This window comes from Pan troglodytes, chromosome 3 (assembly GCF_028858775.2).
Source record: "Pan troglodytes isolate AG18354 chromosome 3, NHGRI_mPanTro3-v2.0_pri, whole genome shotgun sequence".
Lineage (NCBI taxonomy): Eukaryota > Metazoa > Chordata > Mammalia > Primates > Hominidae > Pan > Pan troglodytes.
In genome coordinates, this window is record NC_072401.2 from 100,590,472 (window position 1) to 100,613,049 (window position 22,578).

General features: G+C 37.9%; 1 long non-coding RNA gene and 1 pseudogene across 3 annotated transcripts in view; one reads left to right on the top strand and one right to left on the bottom strand.

The window, feature by feature from the left end:
• Window positions 1-4,276: 4,276 nt before the first annotated feature.
• LOC744155 (proliferating cell nuclear antigen-like) lies at window positions 4,277-5,032 on the bottom strand (annotated as a pseudogene).
• A 113-nt stretch (window positions 5,033-5,145) lies between these two features.
• The window catches only part of LOC104006141 (uncharacterized), a 148,463-nt gene continuing 131,030 nt past the window's right edge, over window positions 5,146-22,578 (top strand). The window contains exon 1 of one of the 3 annotated variants that reach the window (XR_010156650.1): window positions 5,146-5,290. This is a non-coding gene — a long non-coding RNA (uncharacterized LOC104006141). The remainder of the gene's footprint in view (window positions 5,291-22,578) is intronic. The other 2 variants (XR_010156648.1, XR_010156649.1) reach the window with 2 other exon arrangements.

Sequence of the window (22,578 nt, forward strand, 5' to 3'; positions counted from 1 at the left end):
AATCCCAATCCCAGTGGTCTTGCTCCCTGGATCTACTTTCTCTTAAAAATCATTCCCCTAAGTTTCCGTCACTTGGTTGAAGTTTAGTAGATATCTCCACATCTCCAGCTAGAACAGCACCAGAATTTCAGGACTAGGGCAATAGAGTCTGATATTAAATTCTATATCTATCTATCTATCTATCTATCTATCTATCTATCTATCTATCTATCATCTATCTATCTATCTATCTATCTATCTATCTACAGAACAATTTGTGGGATAGTAGCTTTGGGGTCCCAGATCTAGGATGGGCCTGGTCCTCCATGCTGGTTCTCCTGGGTGATATTTCTGTTAGTTTGAACAGTAATCACACTTTTATTACTGTTTCATCTTTTTTTTTTCACTCTTAGACTGATTTTATCATGTGTATAAAACATACACACACCTACATCTCAAGGATAAACATTAATCCTTGAAAAATATGTGGTCTAAAACTATATTGAGGAGAGAAAGATAGGACACTTTAATTGCCACATGATTAACACGAGGTCACCACACAGCTTTCACAAATCTACAAGTCATTCTATTTAGGCTGAGTCAAGTTCTCCCTTGGGCCAGCCAGAGCACAAATAATGGAGCAATGTGACTCTTCAATGACAGATCTCTGATTTCCAGAAAAGAGACTTTGAAATACCCAATTCTAGTAAATATGCAATTAAATTTCCAGCTAAATGACCTTTGCTCCTGTAGTCTTCATCTTGGGGAAGGGAAAGAAGAAGTCTTATTCTGTTTAATAGTTTGATTTTTATAATAGGGTTTGTCTCTGTTATAAATCTTGTTTGATATTTAAAATGTTAGCTAAGAGAAAACTTCTGTTTGTTTTTATTTAGTGGGAAGAAACTAACCCTCATCGAGTGCCTAGTTAACATCAGGCACTTTGTACACATAATCAATTTAATCTTGACCACAACCCTGTGAGGTAAGTATTATGTACCATATTAACAAATAAGACAACATGCTTACCCCGTTTGATCTTTTCAGTGTTTGTTAGGGAAGCAGAGGTTTGATTTGAAGTCTGTTTGATTACAAAGTTCATGTTTGCTGTCAAATTGCTGATCTTGAAAGTTTTAGGCTGTTCGATGAAATTTGGGCTTTGTAGTCTCCCCTCTCTTGCTGTTATCTGTAAATAGAACTTTGAGAAATTGTTCAGTTTTATGTTTGAGAGATTGTTTACATTTGAGATTTTGTACTGTTATTGTTGTAAAGTTAATGGTTACTCTATCGGATTACTACTTTAGGTCATAGTTAGAATGCAGGAAAAATATTTTTTCATCATTAGATGAGTATCTGTAAGTCAACAATTCATACTAATATAATTATTTTAGTATTGAGATACCAGGCAAATATAACTTTTCTGTATTACTCAGATTTTACTTAAACATTACCTCTTCAAGGTGGGCCTCCCTAAATCTCTCAGACTAGGTCAGGACCCTGAGTTACAAGCCACCTATACTTTTCCTTCATAGTACTTTAAACTTTTATTAATACTTTCAAAATTTGGTGGGCTCACTTTTATCTCAGTTTCATCTTGCGATTTCTCTGGGATGAATATAACATGCAAGACTGAAGTGCACTTGCAGAATAGCAGGGAAACGTTCACAGAATGGACCTGAGCTGCCCTGAGGCAGGGTCAGTGTAATGGGTTATTCCTCAAGAAAATGAAGGTCAGAGACTGGAAGATAATGAAGAAAGAGACACTGAGTTGTCAAACATCGCATATGTTTTATTGGATATTAATGAAATACGAAATGAGTGATCATATGTTAAACACCTTCACATTCTGCTAGTGGTAGAAACAAAGCACAGTCGTCAAATCAAATAAAAAAACCTAAAAGCCAGAGAACATAGCTCTAAAGACAATGAATGCCATATTTTCTAAAAGGCTTAGTATAAATATAAAAATATCTAAGTATTTTATACACACACATTGCTATTTTAGTATTTACAGTTTATCTTAGGACTATACTTTCAGAGTTCATTTCTACAGTTCGTTACAGCTTACCTCGAAAACTAAAATCTGCTTTCCAATCTAAAATAAGTCTACCTTTTCATTCTGGCTTGGAACAGCCAATAATCTTTTTCTAATATTTACCACAATTTGTAATCATCTATTATTTGTGTGTTTATGTGTTTAATGTCGATTCCCCTTATGAGACTGTAAGCTCTGTGAAGGTAAGGACCGTGTCTGTTCTGTTCAAATCATGTACTCAGTGCCTCCCTACTAATAATGCCTGACCTACTGTCATTTTATAGACTACTTGTTTACTGAATGTTGAGTGACTAGGGCCAGGAACGTCTGCACACTGAGCCAGCCTGAAATAATGACAGAATAAATTTGGCCTCTGTAGCATGAACGTTAATGTTGCTTAAAAATCTTTCTTGTTGACCGGGCTTGGTGGCTCATGCCTGTAATCCCAGCACTTTGGGAGGCCGAGATGGGCGGATCATGAGGTCAGGAGATCGAGACCATCCTGGCTAACACGGTGAAACCCCGTCTCTACTAAAAATACGAAAAATTAGCCGGCCTGGTGGCGGGCGCCTGTAGTCCCAGCTACTCGGAAGGCTGAGGCAGGAGAATGGCGTGAACCCGGGAGGCGGAGCTTGCAGTGAGCCAAGATTGTGCCACTGCACTCCAGCCTGGGCAACAGAGCAAGACTCTGTCTCAAAACAACAACAACAACAAAAAACCCAAAAAACCCTTTCTTGTTAAAAATCGTTTCCTTTAATCTTAGATCTGCATTTAGTCATTGTACGTTTTGCAGATCCATGGATGATTCTGGGTTTAGTTCTTTATGAGACTGCCAGAAACTCCCAGAGGCTGGATCTATGCATAAAGAGAGGCCATTGGAGAGAATGTCTACTGAATTGCTGAAGACAATTGCTACCGAGAATAGATCGTAACTTAGGAAGAAACAATTCAGTACCAAAAGAGTAATTGGAGCCCTTCTGGAAAACACTAATAAGGTACCTCAAGACTTGTAGATGCTAGATAAAAATAGCATGCTGTTGAAGAGTTTTAAAGGCCTAATTTTACGTTGTGCACATGTACCCTAAAACTTAAAGTATATTAAAAAAAATTACATAAATAACGTTTGTTATAGATGTAAGTTAGGGTGGTTTTAATCTATCTTCCCCAGGTAAATAACTGTATAATTATCATTTGATAATGGCCAGCAGGTCTTTACATTCTTCAGGTTTTCTCTTCCAGATATATGTACTATCTCTTGGTCTATAGATGGCACTCTAGCTATCAGGATACCATGAAAAAAAATCTGGGATATTGGAAAGGGCACATATTTTTTTGAGGTCATCAGGGTGCTCAATGCAAACCATGGTTGAACACTTAAAGATGTCCAGTAGCTGCTTGAAGATTTCCTGATAAAGAGCTACAAGCACCATGTTCTGCCAGCAGTCATAGGCACTTGGATTTTCTCTCTTCAGATTTAGCTTCTTCTCCTTTTGTCAAACTGCCTGGACAGAGATGCAATTGCTTCCTGGTCCTAGAGTCTGTCCACTGGCCTCAACTTTCTAGTTGTTATCTCCCCAGAGATAATATGAGTTGTAATCTTCCAAAGATGCTAGATGTCTAGAATCATTTCCAGAATGCTCCCCGGACCATCATAAAAATAAAGCACCTGCTAATTCCCCCCAGGACTCAAGTCATGCCTGTTCATGTATCTTCCATTCAATTTGCAGCATATCTGTGGTTTAGGACAGTCTTTCTCGAGTGATCCATAGTGAAGGATGACTTTTTGTTTGTTTTATTTTCAGTGTATTGTGGACTGGTACTTTGTGTAAAATATAATAAAATTAGTTGTTAGAAATGTAAAATCGTAAATAAAAACAGACATACAAAATACAAACTGCATTTTTTATTAGTAGATTCAAAAGACAAAATTACTCTGCCAATGTGCTATAGTAGTTTCTTTTTTGACATTTAAAATTCAGATTAAACTTTATTTAAATCAGAAACACAATTCTTAAAAATTGCATTTAGAGTCAAGATCCCTTTTATAACCCTCTTGTTATAAAAATCAGAAGGAATATTTGTAAGTAAAGCAGATATCTCTCTAGGTTAATGAGACCAGATTTGACTTTGGATTTTGTACTTTAAATAGATTCTAGAAGATAGATGAAAAAATATGTTATTTACAGAAAACCGCATCTACCTGTGTATTCAGAGGCATAAATTTTTTGATGGAAATGACTTCAGTACACGCTGGAATCTCAGAAGCAATTTTCAAAGAGCTTAGTTTTATTTTCTTGGATTCTAAGAATTTCTAAAATCCTTTTTCATCCTCAATTTTGGGAGCCAAATAATACTTTAAATGTTCCATATCTGGCAATCTTATACTCTACAGCAAGGGGTGCATCTGCAGACATACTGAGTGTTACTGGGAAGAGAGAAGGGAGTGCCTGTTATAAAGAAATTTAAGTAACTTAGTGCAAAAGTTAGCTGAACTGGCCCATTCATCATTATGGCAACAGCCTCCTCTTCTTTATTGTAATTACTTGTTTGTGGCAATGTTTCCATGTCCAAGTTCTCCATTTGCAGAAAATTTCATTCCATCTTTTGCACAAGAAATTATAACAGACTCTCCAATATGACTGAGATCTTGGCATATATGAACAAATTCACTAGAATGCATCTTTATTACACAGCTGTACTCTTGTTCTGGAATTTCAAGTTGCTCAACATCTAGAGTCATTAACTTCAATTCACAGTCTAAAAGTTCTCTTGATTTAGTGCTTCAAATTCTAGCACCAAGAGATCCATAGTACCTTCAGCCCTCCATGTAGTGATGTCTTCACTGCCATCGTTGTATTTTAGCATTTTGGACATGCTGGTGAGGCTCATGCTCATGGCTAGGTTGTGGTCACAGTGGTATGTGTTGAAGCCCTGGTCACACAGGGTTAGCTGCACTAAGGAAATGTGTGATACTTTCATGCTGTGTAGGTTCACCTGCTTGAACTGTTGTCCCAGCAGGCCTATCTCTCACGTTGAATAGGGCTGACTGTGCAACTAATAAGATGTTGTGGAGATGACAGTGTGTGACATCTGAGGCTATGTCATAAAATACATTGTGACTTCTCACTGTTTCTGGGAGAAGTCAGCTTTCATATCACAAAGACACTCAAGCAGCACTGTGAAGAGGCACAGGTGGTAAAACTGAAGACCTTCACAAACAGCCAGCACTAATTTGCCAACCAAATGACGGTCTTTGGAAAACAGATCCTCTGGCCTCAGGCAAGTCTTCAAAGACTACAGTCCCAGTCAACCTTTCACTGCAACCTCATGGTAAACCCTGCACTAGTACATCAAGCTGCTCCTGAATTCCTGACTCACAGAAACTGTGAGAGAATAAATGTGGTTGTTCTGGGACACTAGGTTTTGAGGTAATCTGTTATGCACCAATAGACAACAAATAGAGACCAGTACATAAATCAATACATTACTTCCATCTGTGTGATAGGTGTTATGGTAGAAGTAGAATACAAGGTGTGGTACAGACAGAGCGGATCTGAAGTAGTAGCCTGTTGTCTTAGTCTGTTTTGTGCTGCTATAATGGTATTTCACAGACTGGGTAATTTATAAAGAACAGAAATTTATTCTCTCACAGTTCTAGAGGCTGGCAGGTCTAAAATCAAGGCACGGTCAGGTTAGGGCTCAGTCTCTCTGCTTTCAAGATGGTGCCTTGAGCACTGCATCCTCCAGAGAGGAGAAACATTGTGTCCCCACATGGCAGAAGAGCAGGAGAGGAAAGGAGACAAATGAGAATTGGGCTCACCCTTTTATAATAGCATTAATTAATTCATGAAGGTGGAGCCCTCATGAGCTAAACACCTCCTTTTAGGTTCTATCTTCCAACACTGTTGCTTTGGAGATGAGGTTTTCAACAAGTTAGCTGAACTGGCTCATTCATCTTTATGGCAACAGCCCCTTCTTTATTGTCATTACTTGTTTGTAACAATGTTGCCACTTCCAAGTTCTCCACTTGCAGAAAATTTTACTCCATCTTTTGCACAGGAAATTGTAATTTTGGGGACATATTGAAACTATGGCATCTACCAAATTAGTAACTCTACCAAGGGAATGCTACAATTCAAGTTTTCATGTTTTCCGCAAGCCTGCTATAAATTATTACTTGTTGATTACAAAATAATCAGCAAAATACAAGTATTTATTCCTTTGTACATGGAAGCAACCAAACACTTTTTTTTTGGAATGAAGGTCTACAAGTGATGACAATCTATATTTGTCTTCCTGGTTAAGTACAACTGTAACCAGGGGGGTGGACTCTTGAATTCATGTTTCTCTTTATTTTTTCATTGTTGAGAAGGTAACCAACAATACATGTGGCCAAATAAAAAGCTTTCACATAAAACATTTCAAAAATTTTTAATTCATTGATCCTCTCCTTCCCTCACCCCCAATAAATTTTTTAGTTAACTGGGATGCCTCCTCATTCACAGAATGAAGGACCCATGCTAGCATTTGGGTTACTTTGGTGGCAATGTCAGCTCAGACTCTGCATCTGAGAGTTCTTTAAAGATATGGGTATTTCTGGCCAGGCGTGGTAGCACAGGCCTGTAATCCCAGCACTTTGGAAGGCCAATTTGGGAGAATTGCTTAAGACTAGGGGTTCAAGACCAGCCTGGGCAAAATAGCAAGATCCTGCCTCTACAAAAAAAAAAAAAAAAAAAAAAAAAATTAGCCAGGCTTTATAGCAAGTCCCTGTAGTCCCAGCTACTTGGGAAGCTGAGGTGGAAGGACTGCTCGAGCCCAGGAGTTTGAGGTTGCAGTGAACTATGAATGTGCCACTGCACTCTAGCCTGGGTGACAGAGTGAGACCCTATCTCAAAATAAATAAATAAATAAATAAATACAAGCATTTCCCCTTTCCCCATATATATTAATACTGGTTTATCAGTCTAGGGAAGGTCTGAGGGAATTGATAATGTATACAATTACTGTGTGTTGGGTTCTTTCTGCAGAGGACCTAGCCTTGCTTCAACTGATGGGCTCTGGATTTGAGAACTGGGTTAGGTTTGGAAACTGGATAAAGAGATTATAATTTTCTATTGTGGCAGCTGACATCAGCCTTTGGCTCACTGATTATTGATCTTCTTTTGGGTGTGCAGGTCAGGCAGTACCCTCATCCATCTTAGATCTAGGCACACCATGATCTATTAACCATCACTATAGATCCCTGTATGTCACAGCCCCCTGGTTTCCATTCAACCTTTGTTACCTATTTGGATAATTACATCTGTCTTTCTCTTGATGGCTAAGTAGTGCCTCCTGGCCTCTGCTGTTTCATAATCCTATCATCCCTGAATCCTAGGGGCTTCCCTATCATTATCCCTGGTGTACAAAGCATAGACACTGCCAAGCCTCTCAATGAGGCCAGTGCCCTTCATCCCCAGCCCTTGCACCACTTTGCATTTCTTATTGCTTTAGTAAAAGGGGTGTTCCCTTTTGATTCTCTTGAGAAACACGGTCATCTTCTGGATTTTCAGGTCTCATATGATAGGTCCAGTTGAACATTCCCACCTCTCTGAGCCTCTTGACTTCTTCCTTAGCACTCTTCCAAAGCATTTCTGGAATCTTCACCTGATTTGTTGTAGGCCATAATTTCCCCTCTGCCCCCAATTTTAAAGGAGCTATCCCAGTGGCACAGAACTGATTCCAGATGTCTTTCTTGGGGTATACTTCCTCAGTTGCAGGAGATTGCCCCAATTTCAACAACCTCTCCTTTATATTCTGCTCCCCTGGCTGAGCATGCTCATGATTGATGTCTAATATGGTTTTTCTATTCCTGCAGGTACATATGAGTTGGGTCCTATAGTGATTTTTTGGTGAACTGGTTCCCTAGTCAAGCTGAGATTTGATTGTTGACCTTATTTATTGGCCTAGAAACCATGTAGGGACATGAGGACATACTTTGAGGAGGATAACATCATCTTTTATTTAAAAAAACATTATTTTTAATTTTTTATGGGTACATATTAGGTATACATATTTATGGGGTACATGAGATATTTTAATACAGGCATACAATGTGTAATAATCACCTCAAGGTAAATAGGGTATCTATCACCTCAGGCATTTGTCATTTCTTTGTGTTAGGAACATTCAAATTCCACTCTTTTGGTTATTTTAAAATATACAACAAGTTATTGTTGACTCTCCTGTTGTAGTTTCAAATACTAGATCTTATTCATTTTATCTAACTATATTTTTGAACCTATTAACCATCAGGGCATCCTCTGCTACCCTTTCCCACTACCCTTCCCAGCCACTGGCAACCATCATTCTACCCTCTATTTCCATGAGTTCAATTGATTTAGTTTTTACCTGCCATGAATCAGTGAGAACTTGTGAAATTTGTCTGTTTTGGGCCTGGCTTATTTCATTGAACATAATGTCTGCCAGTTTCATTTATGTTGTGGCAAATGACAAGACTTCATTCTTTTTTATGGCTGAATAGTACTCCACTGTATATATATACTCCATTTTCTTTATCCATTCACCTGTTGATAGACACTTAGGTTGATTCCAAACCTTGGCTATATTAATAGTGCTGTGATAAAAATGGCAGTGCAGATATCTCTGGGATATATTGACTTCTTCGCTTTTGTGTATATACCTAGCAGTGGGATTGTTGGATCACATGGTAGTTCTGTTTTTAGTATTTTAAGGAAACTCCACACTGTTCTCTATAGTGACTGTACTAATTTACATTGCCACCAACAGTGAACAAGAGTTCCCTTTTCTCTACATCCTCAACAGAATTTGCTATTGCCTCTCCTTTGGATAAAAGACATCTCATTGAGGTGAGATGATATCTCATTGTACCTTTGATTTGCATTTTTCTGATGATCAATGATATTGAGCACATTTTTATATACGTGTTGGCAATCTTTATGTCTTATTTTAAGAAATGTCTATTCAGACCTTTTGTTTATTTTATTATTTGTTTAATTTCTATTTTTTAAAAATGTATTTTTATTTCAACAGCTTTTGGGGAACAAGTTGTTTTTGGTTACATGGATGAATTATATAGTAGTGAATTCATTTTTTTTAAATGAAAGCAAATTTATTAAGAGAGTACGGGAATAAAAGAATGGAAACATGGGCTGTTCAACTGAGTATACTTTTAGTTATTTCTTGATTATATGCTAAACAAGGGGTGGATTATTCATGAACTTCCCGAGAAAAAAGTGGGAAATTCCTGAAACTGAGGGTTTCTCCCTTTTTTGACCATTTAAGGTAACTTCCTGATGTTGCCATGGCATTTGTAAACTGTCATGGCACTGGTGGGAGTGTCTTTTTAGCATGGTAATGTATTATAATTAGTGTATAATGAGCAGTGAGGGCAACTAGAGATCACTTTCAACAACATCTTGGTTTTGGTGGGTTTTGGCCAGCTTCTTACAACAGCCTGTTTTATCAGCAAGGTCTTTGTGACCTGCATATTGTGTCAACCCTCCGTCTTATCCTGTGACTAAGAACACCTAACCTCCTGGGAATGCAGCCCTATAGGTCTTGGCCTTATTTTACCCAGTGCCTATTCAGGATGGAATCTCTCTGGGTTGAGACTGGCAATCATCTGACATATTTCCCCCCTCCCTTTTACAAGAGAACCCTTAATCCTAAGGGTTGTTGAGGGACAAAGATCCATCTTCTGTAACTTCTTCTTCAGGCTGAATAGGGGCAATGATATTCATGCCTAACTATTAGGATCTCTTGTATTTGAGGTAGAGAGGAGCTCAGTCACAAGGCATCCATATACTGAGGGTCATTCATAACTCTGAATTCTGACAAAAGATGATATCTGGAAGATTAATAAGTGTTCAATTTAAGAAAACATTGAGTAAGCTTATCCTGCATTCCTACACAAAGAGTACAACAGCAATATATTCCACAACAGTAAAGCAAATAAGCAACACTATCCCAAATAAACTAAATAAGAAGGCTTTCCATGAACTGAGCAACTGTTGAAACCAAGCTGATATGGGATTGCTAGCTAATTCCAATGTGTGCCCAGAACTAGAATATTGATCCAGGTTTTTACATTACCTATCCCTCTTGTTTCTTTTGAGCAGCAGCCAGAGATCACTGTTGGTTTACAGGAATAAGAAAAGTCAGTCTAAAGTGCAGAAAAAAAACCTAAAAAACAACCGACGAGACTAGAATATATTATAATAACAGATGTGCCATAGTTTTTGAAACATAACTTTTCTCTTTCCAGTCTTCCATTTTTACTAAAGACAAATCATAATAGGACCCATTTGTTTGCAAAAGTAAGCTTTAGTCTTATACTTGGCCCAATTATTTGTATAAAGTGCAGCAAGAAGAATTATTTGCCACATAGGGTTTTAAAATTAGCTTTGATGTATCTTTGTTCCATAAAAGGAATATCAGATAAGCCTTTATTTTTTTTTTAAGCAGAACCCAGCAATGGGTTTGTACTATCAAATTCGTATACTTTAAAGGTAAATTTCTCTCCTCTTCAGATACCAAGATAACTTGGGGCTCCTGGGCCTGTCAGAAAGTGACATTTTCTGCTTACCACAGGTCAAGAACACTGTACAGGGATTGTGTAGACAAGGTATGAGGCTAGTTTTCCCAAGCGGCTTTTATTGGCTCTATAAGTCAAGTTTGATTCCTTATGAGTCTCCAAATTCATTATAGCACTCTGTATGCCTTTGTGTATTCATAGCTTAGCTTCCACTTATAAGTAAGAACATATGCTATTTGGTTTTTTATTCCTGAGTTACTTCACTTACAATAATCAATGGCCTCCAGCTCCATCCAAGTTGCTGCAAAAATAAATTGTTTTGTTCCTTTTTGTGTCTGAGTAGTATTCCACAGTGTGTATATACCACACTTTCTTTATCCACTCATTGGTTGATGGGAACTTAGGTTGGTTCTATATCGTTGCAATTGTGAACTGTGCTGCAACAAACATACACATGCAGGTGTCTTATTCATATAATGACTTCTTTTCCTTTGGGTAGATACCCAGTAGTGAAATTGCTGAACTGAATGGTAGATTGACTTTTTTTTTTTAAAGACTCTCCATACTGTTTTCCATAGTGGTTATACCAATTTACATTTCCATTAGCAGTGTATAAGTGTTCCCTGTTCACCACATCCATGCCAACGTCTATTGTTTTTTTAACTTTTTAATAATGGCCATTCTTGCAGGAGTAATGTAGTATCTCATTGTGGTCTTAATTTGCATTTCTTTGATTATTAATGATGTTGAGTATTTTTATATGTTTATTGGCCATTTGCATATCTTCTTTTGAGAAATGTCTATGTCACTTGCACACTTTTTGTTGGAATTGTTTGTTTTTTCTTATTGATTTATTTGAGTTCCATGTAGATTCTGGATATTAATCCTTTGTGGATGGAAGGTTTGCAAATATTTTCTCCCATTCTGTGGGCTGCCTGTTTGCTGTGATGATTATGTCTTTTGCTGTGCAGAAGCTGTTTAATTTAATTAGGTCCCATTTGTTTATTTTTGTTTTTGTTGCATTTGCTTTTGGGATTTTAGTCAATAATTCTTTGCCAAGACCAATATCCAGAAGAGTTTTTCCAAAGTTATTGACGAGTAGTTTGTAAGGTTTTGGGTCTCAGATTTAAGTCATCGATCTATCTTGAATTGATTCTTGTACAAGGTGAGAGATAGGGATCCAGTTTCATTCTTCTACATGTGGCTAGCTAGTTTTCCCAGCACAATTTACTAAGTAGGGTGTCCCTTCCCCAATTTATGTTTTTGTTTGCTTGAAGATCAGTTGTTTTTAAGTATTTGGCTTGATTTCCGGGTTTTCTATCTGTTCCATTGATCTATGTGCCTGCTTTTATACCAGTACCATGATGTTTGTTAACTATAACCTTGTAGGATACTTGAAGTCTGGTAATGTGATGCTTCTAGATTTGTTCTTTTTGCTTATGATTGTTTTGGCTATTTGGGCTCTTTTTTGGTTCCATATGAATTTTAGAATTGTTTTTTCTAAGTCTGTGAAAAATAATGTTAGTATTTTGATGGGAATTGAATTGAATCTGTAGATTGCTTTGGGCTGTAAGGTTATTTTCACAATATTGATTCTTCCCATTCATGAGCATGGGGTGTGTTTACATTTGTTCATATCATCTATGATTTCTTTCATCAGTGGTTTTAGGTTCTCCTTGCAGACATCTTTCACCTCCTTGGTTAAGTATATTCCTAAGTATTTTATTTTATTTTGGCAGCTGTTGTAAAAGGGATTGAGTTCTTTATTTGATTATCAGCTTTATTGTTGGTGTATAGCAGTGATAGTGATTTGTGTACATTAATTTTGTAGCCTGAGAGTTTACTGAATGTGTTTGTCAAATCTAGGAGTCTTTTGGAGGAGTCTTTAGGGTTTTCTAAGAATATGTTCATATCATTGGTGAAGAGTGATAGTTTGACTTCTTCTTTTCAGATTTGGATGCCTTTTAGTTCTTTCTCTTGCCTGATTGCTCTGACTAGGACTTCCAGTACTACGTTGAAGAGAAGTGGTGAAAATGGGCATCCTTGTCTTTTTCCACTTCTCAAGGAAAATGCTTTCAGCTTTTCCCCATTCAGCATAATGTTGACCGTGGGTTTGTCTTTTATTGGCTTTTATTACATTAAGGTATGTCCCCTTTATGCCAATTGTGCTGAGGGTTTTAATCGTAAAGGGATGTTGGATTTTGTCAAATGCTTTTTTGTGCACCTATTGAGGTGATCATGTGATTTTTGTTTTTAATTCTGTTTATGTGATGTATCACATTTATTGACTTATGTTCAACCATCCCTGCATCACTGAGATGAAACCCACTTGATCATGGTATATTATCTTTTTGATGTGCTGTTGTATATGTTTAGCTAGCATTTTGTTGAGGACATTTGCATCTATGTTCATCAGTAATATTGATCCACAGTTTTCTTTTCTCATTGTGTCCTTTCATGATTTTGGTATCAGGGTGATACTGGCTTCACAGAGTCATTCAATGAGGATTCTCTTTTACTCAATCTTTTAAATAACTTTGATAACATTGGTACCAATTCATTCAATGTCTGGTAGAATTCCGCCATGAATCCATCTGGCCATGGGCTTTTTCTTGGTTGGCAGTTTTTTTTTTTTAAATTACTGATTCAATCTCGCTGCTTGTTATTGGTCTGTTCAGGGATTCAATTTCTTCCTGATTTAATCTAGGAGGATTATATGTTTCCAATAAATTTATCCATTTCCTCTAGGTTTTCTAGTTTGTGAGCATAGAGGTGTTCATAGTAATCTTGAATGATCTTTTATATTTCTGTGGTGTTGGTTGTCATGTTTCCAGTTTCATTTCTAATTGAGATTATTTGAATCTTCTCTCTCTATTTCTTCATTAATCTAGATGGTCAATAAATTTCATTTCTCTTTTCTCTTTTCTTTTTCTTTTTATTATTATTTTTTAAGACAGAGTTTCATTCTGTCATCCAGACTGGAGTGCAGTGGTGTGATCTTGACTCACTGCAACCTCCACCTCCAGGATTCAAGCAATTCTCCTGCCTCAGCCTCCTGAGTAGCTGGGATTACAGGCACCGACCACCACACCTGGCTAATTTTTGTATTTTTAGTAAAGACAGAGTTTTGCCATGTTGGCCAGGCTGGTCTCAAACTCCTGACCTCAGGTGATCCTCCCATCTTGGCCTCTCAGAGTGCTGGGATTACAGATGTGAGCCACCGTGCCCAGCCAATTATGTTTATCTTTTCAGAGAACTAGTTTTTTGTTTCATTTATTTTTTGTATTTTTTTCTTTGTTTCAGTTTCATTCAGTTCTGCACTGATCATTGTTATTTCTTTTCTTCTGCTAGCTTTAGGTTCAGTTTGTTTATGTTTCTCTAGTTCCTTGAGGTGTGATGACAGGTTGTCAATTTGTGATCCTTGTGATGTAGGCATTTAGGGTGCTATAAATTTTCCTCTTAGCACTGCTTTTGCTGTATTTTAGAAGTTTTGAGAACTTGTGTCATTATTATCATTCATTTCAAAGAATTTTTAAATTTCTATCTTGATTTCATTGTTAACCTGAATATCATTCAGGAGTAGATTTTTAAATTTCCATGTATTTGTATATTTCTTGGTGTTCCTTTTGTAGTTTCTTTCTTTTTTTATTTTATTATTATACTTTAAATTCTAGGGTACATGTGCACAACGTGCAGGTTTGTTACATATGTATACATGTGCCATGTTGGTGTGTTGCACCCATTAACTCGTCATTTACATTAGGTATATCTCCTAATGCTATCCCTCCCCCCTCCCCCCATCCTATGACAGACCCTGGTGTGTGATGTTTCCCTTCCTGTGTCCAAGTGTTCTCATTGTTCAATTCCCACCTATGAGTGAGAACATGTGGTGTTTGGTTTTCTGTCCTTGCGATAGTTTGCTGAGAATGATGGTTTCCAGCTTCATCCATGTCCCTACAAAGGACATGAACTCATCCTTTTTTATGGCTGCATAGTATTCCATGGTGTATATGTGCCACATTTTCTTAATCCACTCTATCATGGATGGGCATTTGGGTTGGTTCCAAGTCTTTGCTATTGTGAATAGTGCCGCAATAAACATACGTGTGCATGTGTCTTTATAGCAGCATGATTTACAATCCTTTGGGTATATACCCAGTAATGGGATGGCTGGGTCAAATGGTATTTCTAGTCCTAGATCCTTGAGGAATCGCCACACTGTCTTCCACAATGGTTGAACTAGTTTACAGTCCCACCAACAGTGTCAAGTGTTCCTATTTCTCCACATCCTCTCCAGCACCTGTTGTTTCCTGACTTTTTAATGATCACCATTCTAACTGTTGTGAGATGGTATCTCATTGTGGTTTTGATTTGCATTTCTCTGATGGCCAGTGATGATGAGCATTTTTTCATGTGTCTGTTAGCTGCATAAATGTCTTATTTTGAGAAGTGTCTGTTGGCTGCATAAATGTCTTATTTTGAGATGTGTCTGTTCATATCCTTTGCCCACTTTTTGATGGGGTTGTTTGATTTTTTCTTGTAAATTTGTTTAAGTTCTTTGTAGATTCTGGATATTAGCCCTTTGTCAGATGGGTAGATTGCAAAAATTTTCTCCCATTCTATAGGTTGCCTGTTCAGTCTGGTGGTAGTTTCTTTTGCTGTGCAGAAGCTGTTTCGTTTAATTAGATCCCATTTGTCAATTTTGGCTTCTGTTGCCATTGCTTTTGGTGTTTCAGACATGAAGTCCTTGCCCATGCCTACGTCCTGAATGGTATTGCCAAGGTTTTCTTCTAGGGTGTTTATGGTTTTAGGTCTAACGTTTAAGTCTTTAATCCATCTTGAATTAATTTTTGTATAAGGTGTAAGGAAGGGATCCAGTTTCAGCTTTCTACATATGGCTAGCCAGTTTTCCCAGCACCATTTATTAAATATGGAATTAGTTCCCCATTTCTTGTTTTTGTTAGGTTTTTCAAAGATCAAATGGTTGTAGATGTGTGGTATTATTTCTGAGGGCTCTGTTCTGTTCCATTGGTCTATATCTCTGTTTTGGTACCAGTACCATGCTGTTTTGGTTACTGTAGCCTTGTAGTATAGTTTGAAGTCAGGTAGCATGATGCCTCCAGCTTTGTTCTTTTGGCTTAGGATTGTCTTGGCAATGCGGGCTCTTTTTAGGTTCCATATGAACTTTGAAGTAGTTTTTTCCAAATCTGTGAAGAAAGTCATTGGTAGCTTGATGGGGATGGCATTAAATCTATAAATTATCTTGGGGAGTATGGCCATTTTCATGATATTGATTCTTCCTATCCATGAGCATGGAATGTTCTTCTATTTGTTTGTGTCCTCTTTTATTTCGTTGAGCAGTGGTTTGTAGTTCTCCTTAAAGAGGTCCTTCACATCCCTTGTAAGTTGGATTCCTAGGTATTTTATTGTCTTTGACACAATTGTGAATCGGAGTTCACTCATGATTTGGCTCTCTGTTTGTCTGTTATTGGTGTGTAGGAATGCTTGTGATTTTTGCACATTGATTTTGTATCCTGAGACTTTGCTGAAGTTGCTTATCAGCTTAAGGAGATTTTGGGCTGAGACTATGGGGTTTTCTAAATATACAGTCATGTCATCTGCAAACAGGGACAGTTTGACTTCCTCTTTTCCTAATTGAATACCCTTTATTTCTTTCTCCTGCCTGATTGCCCTGGCCAGAACTTCCAACACTGTTGAATAGGAGTGGTGAGAGATGGCATCCTTATCTTGTGCCAGTTTTCAAAGGGAATGCTTCCAGTTTTTGCCCATTCAGTATGATATTGGCTGTGGTTTTGTCATAAATAGCTCTTATTATTTTGAGGTATGTCCCATCAATACTTAATTTATTGAGAGTTTTTATCATGAAGGGCTGTTGAATTTTGTTGAAGGCCTTTTCTGCAACTATTGAGATAATCATGTGGTTTTTGTCTTTGGTTCTGTTTATATGATGGATTATGTTTATTGATTTGCATATGCTGAACCAGCCTTGCATCCCAGGGATGAAGCCGACTTGATCATAGTGGATAAGGTTTTTGATGTGCTGCTGGATTCTGTTTACCAGTATTTTATTGAGGATTTTTGCATGGATGTTCATCAGGGATATTGGTCTAAAATTCTCTTTTTTTTGTTGTGCCTCTGCCAGGCTTTGGCATCAGGATGATGCTGGCCTCATAAAATGAATTAGGGAGGATTTCCTCTTTTTCTATTGATTGGAATAGTTTCAGAAGGAATGGTACCAGCTCCTCCTTGTACCTCTGGTAGAATATGGCTCTGAATCCATCTAGTCCCGGACTTTTTTTGGTTGGTAGGCTATTAATTATTGCCTCAATTACAGAGCCTGTTATTGGTCTATTCAGGGATTCAACTTCTTCCTGGTTTAGTCTTGGGATTGTGTGTGTGTCTGGGAATTTATCCATTTCTTCTAGATTTTCTAGTTTATTTGTGTAGAGGTGTTTATAGTATTCTCTGATGGTAGTTTGTATCTCTGTTGGATTGGTGGTGATATCCCCTTCATCATTTTTTATTGTGTCTATTTGATTCTTCTGTCTTTTCTTCTTTATTCGTCTTGCTAGCAGTCTATCAATTTTGTTGATCTTTTCAAAAAACCAGCTCCTGGATTCATTGATTTTTTGAAAGGTTTTTTTGTGTCTCTATCTCCTTCAGTTCTGCTCTGATCTTAGTTATTTCTTGCCTTCTGCTAGCTTTTGAATGTGTTTGCTCTTGCTTCTCTAGTTATTTTAATTGTGATGTTAGGGTGTCAATTTTGGATCTTTCCTGCTTTCTCTTGTGGGCATTTAGTGCTATAAATTTCCCTCTACACACTGGTTTAAATGTGCCCCAGAGACTTTGGTATGTTGTGTCTTTGTTCTGTTGGCTTCAAAGAACATCTTTATTTCTGCCTTCATTTCGTTATGTACCCAGTAGTCCTTTAGGAGCAGGTAGTTCAGTTTCCATGTAGTTGAGAGGTTTTTAGTGAGTTTCTTAATCCTGAGTTCTAATTTTATTGCACTGTGGTCTGAGAGACTGTTATAATTTCTTTTCTTTTACATTTGCTGAGGAGTGCTTTACTTCCAACTATGTGGTCAATTTTGGAATAAGTGTGATGTGGTGCTGAGAAGAATGTATATTCTGTTGATTTGGGGTGGAGAGTTCTGTAGATGTCTATTAGGTCCACTTGGTGCAGAGCTGAGTTCAATTCCTGGATATTCTTGTTAACTTTCTGTCTTGTTGATCTGCCTAATGTTGACAGTGGGGTGTTAAAGTCTCCCATTATTATTGTGTGGGAGTCTAAGTCTCTTTGTAGGTCTCTAAGGACTTGCTTTGTGAATCTGGGTGCTCCTGTATTGGGTGCATATATATTTAGGATAGTTAGCTGTTCTTGTTGTATTGATCTCTTTATCATCATGTAATGGCCTTCTTTGTCTCTTTTGATCTTTGTTGGTTTAAAGTCTGTTTTATCAGAGACTAGGGTGCAACCCCTGATTTTTTTTGTTTTCCATTTGCTTGGTAGATCTTCCTCCATCCCTTTATTTTGAGCCTATGTGTGTCTCTGCAGATCAGATGGGTCTCCTGAATACAGCACACTGATGGGTCTTGACTCCTTATGCAATTTGCCAGTCTGTGTCTTTTAATTGGAGCATTTAGCCCATTTACATTTAAGGTTAATATTGTTATGTGTGAATTTGATCCTGTCATTATGATGTTAGCTGGTTATTTTGCTCGTTAGTTGATGCAGTTTCTTCCTAGCCTCGATGGTCTTTACAGTTTTGCATGTTTTTTCCAGTGGCTGGTACTGGTTGTTTCTTTCCATGTTTAGTGCATCCTTCAGGAGCTCTTGTAAGGCAGGCCTGGTGGTGACAGAATCTCTCAGCATTTGCTTGTCTGTAAAGGATTTTATTTCTCCTTCACTTATGAAACTTAGTTTGGCTGGATATGAAATTCTGGGTTGAAAATTCTTTTCTTTAAGAATGTTGAATATTGGCCCCCACTCTCTTCTGGCTTGTAGAGTTTCTGCTGAGAGATCAGCTGTTAGTTTGGTGGGCTTCCCTTTGTGGGTAACCCGACCTTTCTCTCTGGCTGCCCTTAATATTTTTTCCTTCATTTCAACTTTGGTGAATTCGACAATTATGCGTCTTGGAGTTGCTCTTCTCAAGAAGTATCTTTGTGGCGTTCTCTGTATTTCCTGAATTTGAATGTTGGCCTGCCTTGCTAGGTTGGGGAAGTTCTCCTGGATAATATCCTGCAGAGTGTTTTCCAACTTGGTTCCATTCTCCCCATCACTTTCAGGTACACCAATCAGACATAGATTTGGTCTTTTCACATAGTCCCATATTTTTTGGAGGCCTTGTTAGTTTCTTTTTACTCAGTTTTCTCTAGACTTCTCTTCTTGCTTCATTTCATTCATTTGATATTCAATCACTGATACCCTTTCTTCCAGTAGATCAAATTGGCTACTGAAGGTTGTGCATGTGTCACGTAGTTCTCCTGCCATGGTTTTTAGCTCCATCAGGTCATTTGAGGACTTCTCTACACTAATTATTCTAGTTATCCATTCGTTGAATCTGTTTCAAGGTTTTTAGCTTCTTTGCAATGGATTCCAACATCCTCCTTTAGCTTGGAGAAGTTTGATCGTCTGAAGGCTTCTTCTCTCAACTCGTCAAAGTCATTCTCCGTCTAGCTTTGTTCCATTGTTGGCGAGGAGCTGCGTTCCTTTGGAGGAGATAAGGCGCTGTGATTTTTAGAATTTTCAGCTTTTCTGCTCTGGTTTTTCCCCACCTTTGTGGTTTTATCTCCCTTTGGTCTTTGATGATGGTGACGTACAGATGGGGTTTTGGTGCGGATGTCCTTTCTGTTTGTTAGTTTTCCTTCTAACAGTCAGGACCTTCAGCTGCAGGTCTTTTGGAATTTGCTGGAGGTCCACTCCAGACCCTATTTGCCAGGGATCACCAGTGGAGGCTGCAGAACAGCGAATATTGCAGAACAGCAAATGTTGCTGCCTGATCGTTCCTCTGGACGCTTCATCTCAGAGGGGCACCTTGTTGTGTGAAGTGTCAGTTGGCCCCTACTGGGGGGTGCCTCCCAGTTAGGCTACTCAGGGGTCAGGGACCCACTTGATGAGGCAGTCTGTCCATTTTCAGATCTCAAGCTCCATGTTGGGAGAACCACTACTCTCTTCAAAGCTGTCAGACAGGGATATTTAAGTCTGCAGAAGTTTCTGCTGCCTTTTGTTCAGCTATGCCCTGCCCCCAGAGGTGGAGTCTACAGAGGCAGGCAGGCCTCCTTGAGCTGCAGTGGGCTCCACCCAGTTCGAGCTTCCCGGCTGCTTTGTTTCCCTACTCAAGCCTCAGCAATGGTGGGTGCCCCTGTAGTTTATTTCAAGTTTTCTTCCACCATGCCTGGCTTCATTCTGCCAATCTCCAAGATACTTGATATAATTTTGATATTTTAATATTTATTGAGACTTGTTTTGTGGCCTATCATATGACCTATCTTGGAGAATGTTCCATATACTGATGAGAAGAATGTATATTCTGCAGTTCTTGGGTAGAATGCTCTGTAAATATCTGTTAGGTTCATTTCTTCTAGAGTGTAGTTTAAATCTGTTATTTCTTTGTGGACTTTCTGCCTCAGTGATCTATCTAGTGCTGTCAGTGGGATATTGAAGTCCCCCATTATTATTGTTGATGTCTATCTCATTTCTTAAGTCAATTAGTAATTATTTTTTTGAATGTGGGAACTGCAGTGTTGGTGCATACAGAGTTAGGATTGTAACATCTTCTTGTTGGAATGATCTTTTTATCATTATATAATAATCCTTTCTGTCTTCTTTTGGTTGTTGCTTTAAAGTCTGTTTCATCTGATATAAGAATAGTTACTCCTCCTCACTTTTGGTTTTCATTTGTGTGGAATATCTTTTACCATCCCTTTACTTTGAGTTTATATGAATCCTTATGTGTATGTGGGTTTCTTGAAGACAGCAGTTACTTAGTTTGTGATTTTTAAAGTCAGTTCTGCCAACTTACATTATTATTATTTTTTGAGACAGGATCTGGCTCTGTCACCCAGGCTGGAGTGCAGTGGCAAGTTCATGGCTCACTGCAACCTCCACCTTCTGAGGTCAAGCCATCCTCCCACCTCAGCCTCCTGAGTAACTGGGACTACAGGTATGTGTCACCATGCCAAGCTAATTTTTGTATTTTTGGTAGAGACGGGTTTCACCATGTTGCCTAGGCTAGTCTTGAACTCCTGGGCTCAGGCGGCCCACCTGCTTTGGCCTCTTAAGGTGCTAGAATTACAGGTGTGAGTCACCATGCCTGGCCTCATTCTGCCAATCTTTTAAGTGGAGCGTTTAGGCCATTTACATTCAATGTTAATATTGAGATGTGAGGTACTGTTCCATTCACCATGTTAATTTTTACCTAGATATTTTGTTTTTTCATTGTGTTGTTTTATAGCCCTTGTGAATTTTCAGGAGGTTCTATTTTGGTGCATATTGAGCTTTTGTTTCAAGACTTAGAACTTCTTTTAGCATTTCTTGTGGGGCTGGTCTGATAGTAACAAATTCACTCAGCGTTTGTTTGTCTAAAAATGACTTTATTTTTTCTTCATTTATAAAACAGTTTTGCTACATACAGAATTCTTAGCTGACAGTTATTCTGTTTAAGGAGGCTAAAGATAAATCCCCAATCGCTCTGGCTTGTAAGGTTTTTGCTGAGAAGTCTGCTGCTAGTCTGACAGGTTTTTCTTTATAGGTTACCTAATGCTTTTGTCTCACTGCTCATAGAATTCTTTCCTTCATATTGATTCTAGATAGCCTGATGAGTATATGCCTTGGTGATGATGTTTTTGCAATGAATCTCCCAGGAGTTCTTTATAATTCTTGTATTTGGATATCTAATTCTCTAGCAAGGCCAGGGAGGTTTCCCTCAATTATTCCCTCAAATAAATTTTCCAAACTTTTTGCTTTCTCTTCTCCCTCAGGAACACCAATTATTTTTAGATTTGACCATTTTGCACAATCTTATATTTCTTCATGACTTTGCTCATTTGTTTTTATTCTTTTTTCTCTATTTTTATGTGACCGTGTTAATTTGAATGCCTTGTCATTGAGTTCTGAAGTTCTTTCCTCTCCTTGTTCTAGTCTACTGTTGAAACTTTCCACTGCATTTGGTAATTCTGTAAGTGTGTCTTTCATTTCCAGAAGTTCTGATTGGCTTTTCTTTAATATATCTCTCTCTTTAGAAAATTTTTTATTTATATCCTGAATTTTAAAAAAAGTTTCTTTATATTGGTTTTCACCTTTCTCTGGTATCTCCTTGGATAGCTTAATAATCAACCTTTTAAATTCTTTATCTTGTACTTCAAAGATTTAATCTTGGTTTGGATTCATTGATGAAGGGCTAGTGTAATGTTTTGGGGGTGTTATAGAACCCTGTTTTGCCATATTACCAGAATTACTTTTGTAGTTCCTTCTCATGTTGGTAGACTATTTTTCATGATTATCCTTGAATTTATTTTTGCTTTGACTGTTTTTTTAAATTTCTTTTTCCCACCTTAAGGTTGTGACTTTTATGTTTATAGTTTACTGTAGCATAACTTGGCTCTTGGTGCTCTCAGGGGTGAAGACTCTCTATGAGTTACTTAGTTACAGAGAGTCTTTGTGTGATGAATTTCTCAGATGCTGGTTGTAGCAGCAATGTGCTCAGTGTGTGAGCAAGTTCACCCTCTCCTATAGTGTTGAAATGGCAGAGGTCTCTTGAAGCTTATCTAATTCCCCCATGTTGTACACTTATTTATTATTATTTTTCCCACAGTATTATATTTACTGGGTTGAATAGTTCAGGCTTCAGCCCAGTAGGAGAGCTTTCCACAGGTGAAAGCCAGCTGTGGCTAAAGCAGGTGGGTAAATGCAATACCTAATGGTGGGCAGAGGTCCCAGACTTGACAGATGTGACTGGGGGAGCACTCAGTGAAATACACTGAGGTCTTC